Raw genomic sequence first — 6380 nt, 5'->3', positions numbered from 1 at the left:
CTGCATTCTTAAATAACTGCAATTCATATTAACACACCTGCAAAATGAAACTCTTCTGCCACCATTTGGGAAAATTTTCTTTTAAGATGTCCCATTACAATGTGAAAGTTTCATTTTTTCAGAAGTGTTGCACAGAATTCTTTCTTGGCACCAGCCTGAGACAGACCTGCTGAAGTGGTTTGTGCTGAGAACTGTGGTGCTTTGTGGCTCATGACAACTGGTGTAGCATGCATGTTGTTGTGGACAACCTTGTAAGTCTAAGTTCATACTCAACATTACCAACTTGCTAAATCTGAAGTTTTCGCGGTTTAGAAACTCTGTGGAAAGAACAGGTTTGTGTTTCTCAAGTGAGTGTCTCAAAAAAATTCAGCACACAACTAACAGGAGACTAATATGTAGCTAAAGAGCAACGAGTGCAGTAAACAGTTCACAGGTGTAAAGTTTCTCAGTTCTGTCCTTTTTTTTTTTTTTTTTTGGCTAAACAAACTGTCCCTGTAGTCTAACAACAAATAAAAATCAATATTAATATTTTACTAGAAAAGAGCCTTTCTTTTTATTCAATTGTATTTAATTATGCTTGGGTATAATGTGAGTAGGAAGAGTAACCAGAGGAGTATGCAAAAGGAAGTCAGTAATAATCTTGGTGGGAAAACCCCTCAAGGAGAGCTCCCTTTTCTGGGGAACGCATGCAAATACCACCTGAGGAAAAGAAAGAAATATTGACCATGTGTGCTGGAACAATAAACTTCTGTAAATTCCAAATGCAACACTCTAGACCAGGTGTCTTTAACTCTATATTTGCATAAAATGCCACAATTGATTATTAGGCACTATTTGAACTATTTAGTTGGCTCCAGTCACTTATCATCACCTAGTGTTTTAAAACCTGTGAGCTGGATCCAGCATGAAGCTCTATTAGGCTGTATGAACCAGGGCTATGGTCCCGTATACATGGTAATTAGCACATAGAGTCACACATCTGTCATGATCTGTGCCTTTTTTACAGTTTTGGGCTGAAGCACTGTGTGCTGAATTCTATACTCTTTTATTTCGAAGTTATCTTCCTCTTAGGAAGAACATATCATGGTGGAAATTAATGGAGTGAAACAACAGGAGTCATGACAGTAATTTTAATGAATTGAAAGTAATATATGATTTAAATCAGATTAAATTAAATTAAATGGTAGAGTTAAATGCAAATAAATATTTATTGTTATGCCAATACAACTTTACAATTAAAACAAAATTTATTTTTATTTATTTTTGATGCTTTATTAAGGAAAATTGTGCATAAAGTCAGTTATACTAAGCATAAAAACATATTAAAAGATTTTTTTTGCAAATTTCCATCCAGAAGCCAAACTAAAATTCTCCTCTGGATTATTCAACATTATATCCAAGGGTTAATCAGGTTAATCAGTAATGATAAACCTGAAGTGTTTTGGCAATTTATTAAAGTTATTATAAGATAACTTTAAGATGTACTTAAGAAGATGTGCTTCACCACATGTAATAAAAGCTAGGAATCATAAGACACATGTACGTACATTCAGTAGCTAAATGATCAAACCCCAGAAATGTCAGCTTTGTTTGAAAGCAGTAATATATATGTGCATGCAAATAGACTCAGGCTTTTGACAAAGCCTGTAGACTCACTGCTTGGAGATGTTATCTTGAAAGAATATTTAACTGAAAGAGAAATATYCTGACTTTTTGAGTCTAATATATGAAATTACGTTTTAATTTACCATTAGAATCTTTGCCATTCCTGTCTACAGGGAATTAGTGATTAGAATTTTTCTATGTCCTTTTAATCAAGGCATTTACTCTTAGAGCAGGTARCATTTCATTTACTATTAGTATATTAGCATTTAACTAATTTCCTACAGTATAGCGTATAGGAAAATGACTAAAAATAGATATGAATGAAAATACCTTCTTATTGTTATTTCTGGCCTAATATGACTGTTCACATTTTGATAATATGACAAAATGGAGTTAAAAAACATACTGTCAAAACATTCCCTTCTRTGGGGGGGGAGGGGTACTATAATATAAGAGGACAAAGTGAATACCCTCATGCTAATTCAAATATGTTACTGAATGTTTTGTTTTAGCTTGGTTCTTTCACAGAGATCCTTCAGACTCAGTCTTCAATCTGTGCATGGTTTATGACCACAATAATTAATACTCCAGACTCAAAAGGCTCTGCAAATGTCTATCAAGTGATTAAGAGATGTTAAGCACTCATGATTAATTCCTTTTTAATTATTAGGGTGAAACATAATGACAAATTGATTGTGTAATAATATAAATCAGAGATCACTTCCACTTCTGTAGAAGACCACTGAAGTATTACATTATTCACATCACTTCTCAGCAGGATGACCACAGGGCAGCATACCAAATAGTGGGTGATCAGAGAAACACTTTATCCTCTTCTAAACTGACAAAATAATACAATGAATAGAAGGAGAAGACAAAATACTGAGTTACTATGGYAATAAAGGTGATATAAGGACTTCTATAGAATGGAATAGGATATAACAGCACAGGGGATTCTTATTAAATATGCACCAGCTAAGCTCTCTACCCTATGCTTGTTTGCTCACATGTAGTCTCATATATTCCATTTTTTAATGTCCTTTGAGTAATTACTTATTTATCTCATACAAATCACCTAAGTAAACACTGGTTTAATATAGCTAGTTACCGAAGTCTATATATCTCTTGGGCTTTTAGTGTTGTCTGATTAGATTAAGGAGAAGAAAAACACACCAAAAAATCTCAGTTTTCTCAAGTTTCCACTTAACTTCTATGATTATGAATGTAGTATAGACATTTAATAACACTTTGCTCTTAAACATAGCTATATATTCCTGGATAATATTTGCTARATGTATATTGTTATTAGATTAAAAGAGTATTTTGTCATTACACAATGAATTTGCCTGGGGTGAAATCTGAGGTATATATCAGTAATACTTCTAAATGAGAAGAAAACATAGATTTACATCACATTTCTGAACTCATGCTGTAGAGACTGACATAAGACACTTATGGCCTAAGGGGTAACAAATCTGTTTTTTAATGCTAACTAAGTATTGAATATTTGTCTAAAATATAAAATTGGGTTAATTACTTTGCAAGGCCATATTTTTCAAGATTGTATGTATCACAACTTTGTATCAAGGTGCTGTCTGTATCATAGTGGGTATAAAATAAACAAGTTATCAGAAAATTGAGTCATGAAAAGCTTTTAAAATCCATTATCTTCAGTCACAGACTTCTAAACTCTCCAGCTTTAGTCAGCAGACTAAGATATCAGATCTAATTTCTCGTCCTTTTAATCCCATCCTGTAAACAAACCAAATGAAACAATCATTATTTCACTATGAAGTAATTCACATATCACGTTCTCAGACCCTGTCCAATTTTCATTTCCTATTTATCTCAATCCCAGATCTCTGATTTGCTCTTGGTGGAGTGTATTTATCAGCATCTATCAAGATGAAGAAAGGAAAAGTAGATATGCAGGCTAGTTTCTACAAACTTGGTTGAAGTTATGCCTTGTCATAACTTGTGCATTACTATTTCAATCTCTTCATGCTTTCCAGTATGTAAAARAAACGAAGGAAAACAGCAAGGGAGATAACTGGAAAAGGAAGCCCTTTTGTTTCCATATGTGTGTATATAGCAACTTAATTTCAATGTGGAAACATCTTGAACAGAAAGCATTATAGAAGTCATAAAATCCTGTTTCATTAAATTCTCAGCTCRCAAATAAATTCACAAACACCTAACCTATGAAATTGTGGGTGGGTATATGATTCAGAAGTCCAGGTGCTAATAAATCAGATTTTATTTCCACTCAGTTTGGGAGGTACTGCAGTGCACCTCCTCTTCTTATTTCTTGTAAACTTCAATAATTCAGGCTTTCAAAAAATGGACTAGAAATACTTCCATGAAAACAAACATCATTTCTGTTCAAGATCAAATATCTGCAGTATAGAACTCAAAACAGTTTTTAGAACTGTTAAGATTCTGTTAAATCACAACAATTTCAAGGATTTTTTTATTTTTTTTTACCGCCTTAATAGTTGATGATGATCATGTGATTCAAATATAGTCCATTAATATACCAAAAGAAAATAAAGGGATAGGTTAAATGTCTAACTGGAAGAAATTGATATATGTTGTGTATAATGCGTATCTCCTATTTTGATTGATTTTTGTACAATTCAGAATTCATTCAAATAAACAGTCTTGTTAGCAATCTAGCCTCAAGCTTCTAAACATTTATTGACCCTTTGTTTGATTGGATTTCATTTTGTTTAATAGATTAAACTTTGTAATACGTCCAAGCAGCAACAGAAGCAAACAAAAGCCAACAAATCATTATGCTCATAAGACCGTGAGAGACAAACACATTCATCATTGAAAGAACACACAATGAGGATTGTAGTTGCAAAGACTATAGGAAAACAGTTTCACAAGCACACAGGCTCCTAACYGGCAACCCAACTTCTTGTCAGGATTTTGAAATAATTCCATATTAATTTTCTCGTACATATTTACTAAAGCATGATTTTGTGGCATCTTGCTGTCAGTTAGAATTATCTTTCAAACAGTCACTTCTGCTATTCCTTGGGGACTCACTGATGTTCATGCAGGCACTGAGCTTAGCAGTTCTCTTGTTTACTTGTCTTGCTAATGGACATCCATCTAATTTAGGTGATGGAACTGATGTAAAGTGTCAAACAAATAACTTCATGAAATCATAGATTCGCAGAAAGCATAAGCTGGAAGAGGCATCAGGAAACCATCTATTCCACATTTCTGCATTCAAACAGCATCTCCTGTACATAAAATTTTTTCATTTGTGCACTTCATTTTTTTTTTCACATGGAGGATCATAAACAGAAATTTATCTTTTAACAATGTGGATATCTATCCTGTGGTTTCCTATTTTGGATAAGAGAGGCAAAATTATAGGAAGAAAGAAAAATGTTCTACCAAAAGGCAAATATTCTTTTTTATGCTTACTGTAAGTTTCAATAATAGAAATTTTGCTTTGGATTTTAAAAGAAAATGTTGGAAAGGATTTCTCAGTCTTTTTGTTTTTATTTTCACATTTTCTCATTGGAAAAGAAGAAAAACATACTTCCTTTTCCATTTCTGTCCATATTTTCTTGCTATGAAATGTATTTTTACTCAGTAATAATAATGTAAAAATTGTAGAGGCTTTTCTGATTTTGCAAGTCACCTTAAACATATTGACTCAGTTGTAACAATGAAAGTATCTGACAGGTGTAGAAGCCACATGGAACACTGCAGGAAGAATGAATACTTCTATGTCAGCCACACAGATATACACATGAACAGATATATAATACATGTTAACTAGACAGTGACATAAAATCCCTCAGAAATTGTAACTTACAACCTGAGTTATAATGCAGTCTCATAGACTCATAGTTAAATTTGTTCGTATATTATATACCTTTCAGTTCATTTTTTCTCCCTCTCTCTCTCTCTCTCTCTCCTTCCAGATCAAAAAGTTGTCAATATTTTACCAGTAAAAGTGAAAATACAAAATATTACCATAAAATTATATCCCTGTGTATATAATTAGGAACTTATTTATCAGAAATTTTATTAAAATTAACAAATTCTATAAAGAACATAAAGAAAAAGTGTTGAGTGACTTCATGGCATAGTAGGATAGGGTATCATTTCAGTCTAGTAATTTAGTGTTTTTTTCTTTTTTTCCAGGATCTAAGGACTTTACAAATATCCAAATATATTTGTAACATATCCCAACAATGATATTTTAGAGACTCCTAATGTAATTGATGGTAATGGTAATTATCTTTGGGAGAGAAACGCTTAGGAAAATAAAGTTTTCGTAGTTTCTATGGCACTATGCTTTTAAATACATGTTCAGACTATTATATTCTTGAAATCCAAATGTCTTTTTTAAATTAAGTAATTATAAGTCCTGTACAGGACAGTCTAGAGGAAAGAATAAAGTGCAGAATCCAGTAGCATTTCTTGTGAAGTGTTTATTATATATAGATTTCTTTGTAAAGTATTTGCTCTTTTGGATAAATGAGTTACTGAAGTGAACACGACACCCTGCAACATCTTATCCTCAATCATATTTTCCTGCCCATGAAGAGTATGATTACCTAAGATACACGGAGGGCACAAAATAGTAGTAGTATCTAGGACTCATTTAAAAAGCAGGATTACACTGATTAAGCTTGACTGGAAAATAAGAATTTTGTTGCACAAAACAACATGCACACACAAAAAAAAATCGAAGTTTTATTTTTTAATTATATGCTAGAGTGAAAGCAAGATTTTCGGAAAGGAAA

Source organism: Nothoprocta perdicaria, unplaced genomic scaffold (assembly GCF_003342845.1).
Source record: "Nothoprocta perdicaria isolate Ctin4 unplaced genomic scaffold, notPer1 scaffold_378, whole genome shotgun sequence".
Classification (NCBI taxonomy): Eukaryota; Metazoa; Chordata; class Aves; order Tinamiformes; family Tinamidae; genus Nothoprocta; species Nothoprocta perdicaria.
Note: the sequence above shows the minus strand (reverse complement) of the source record.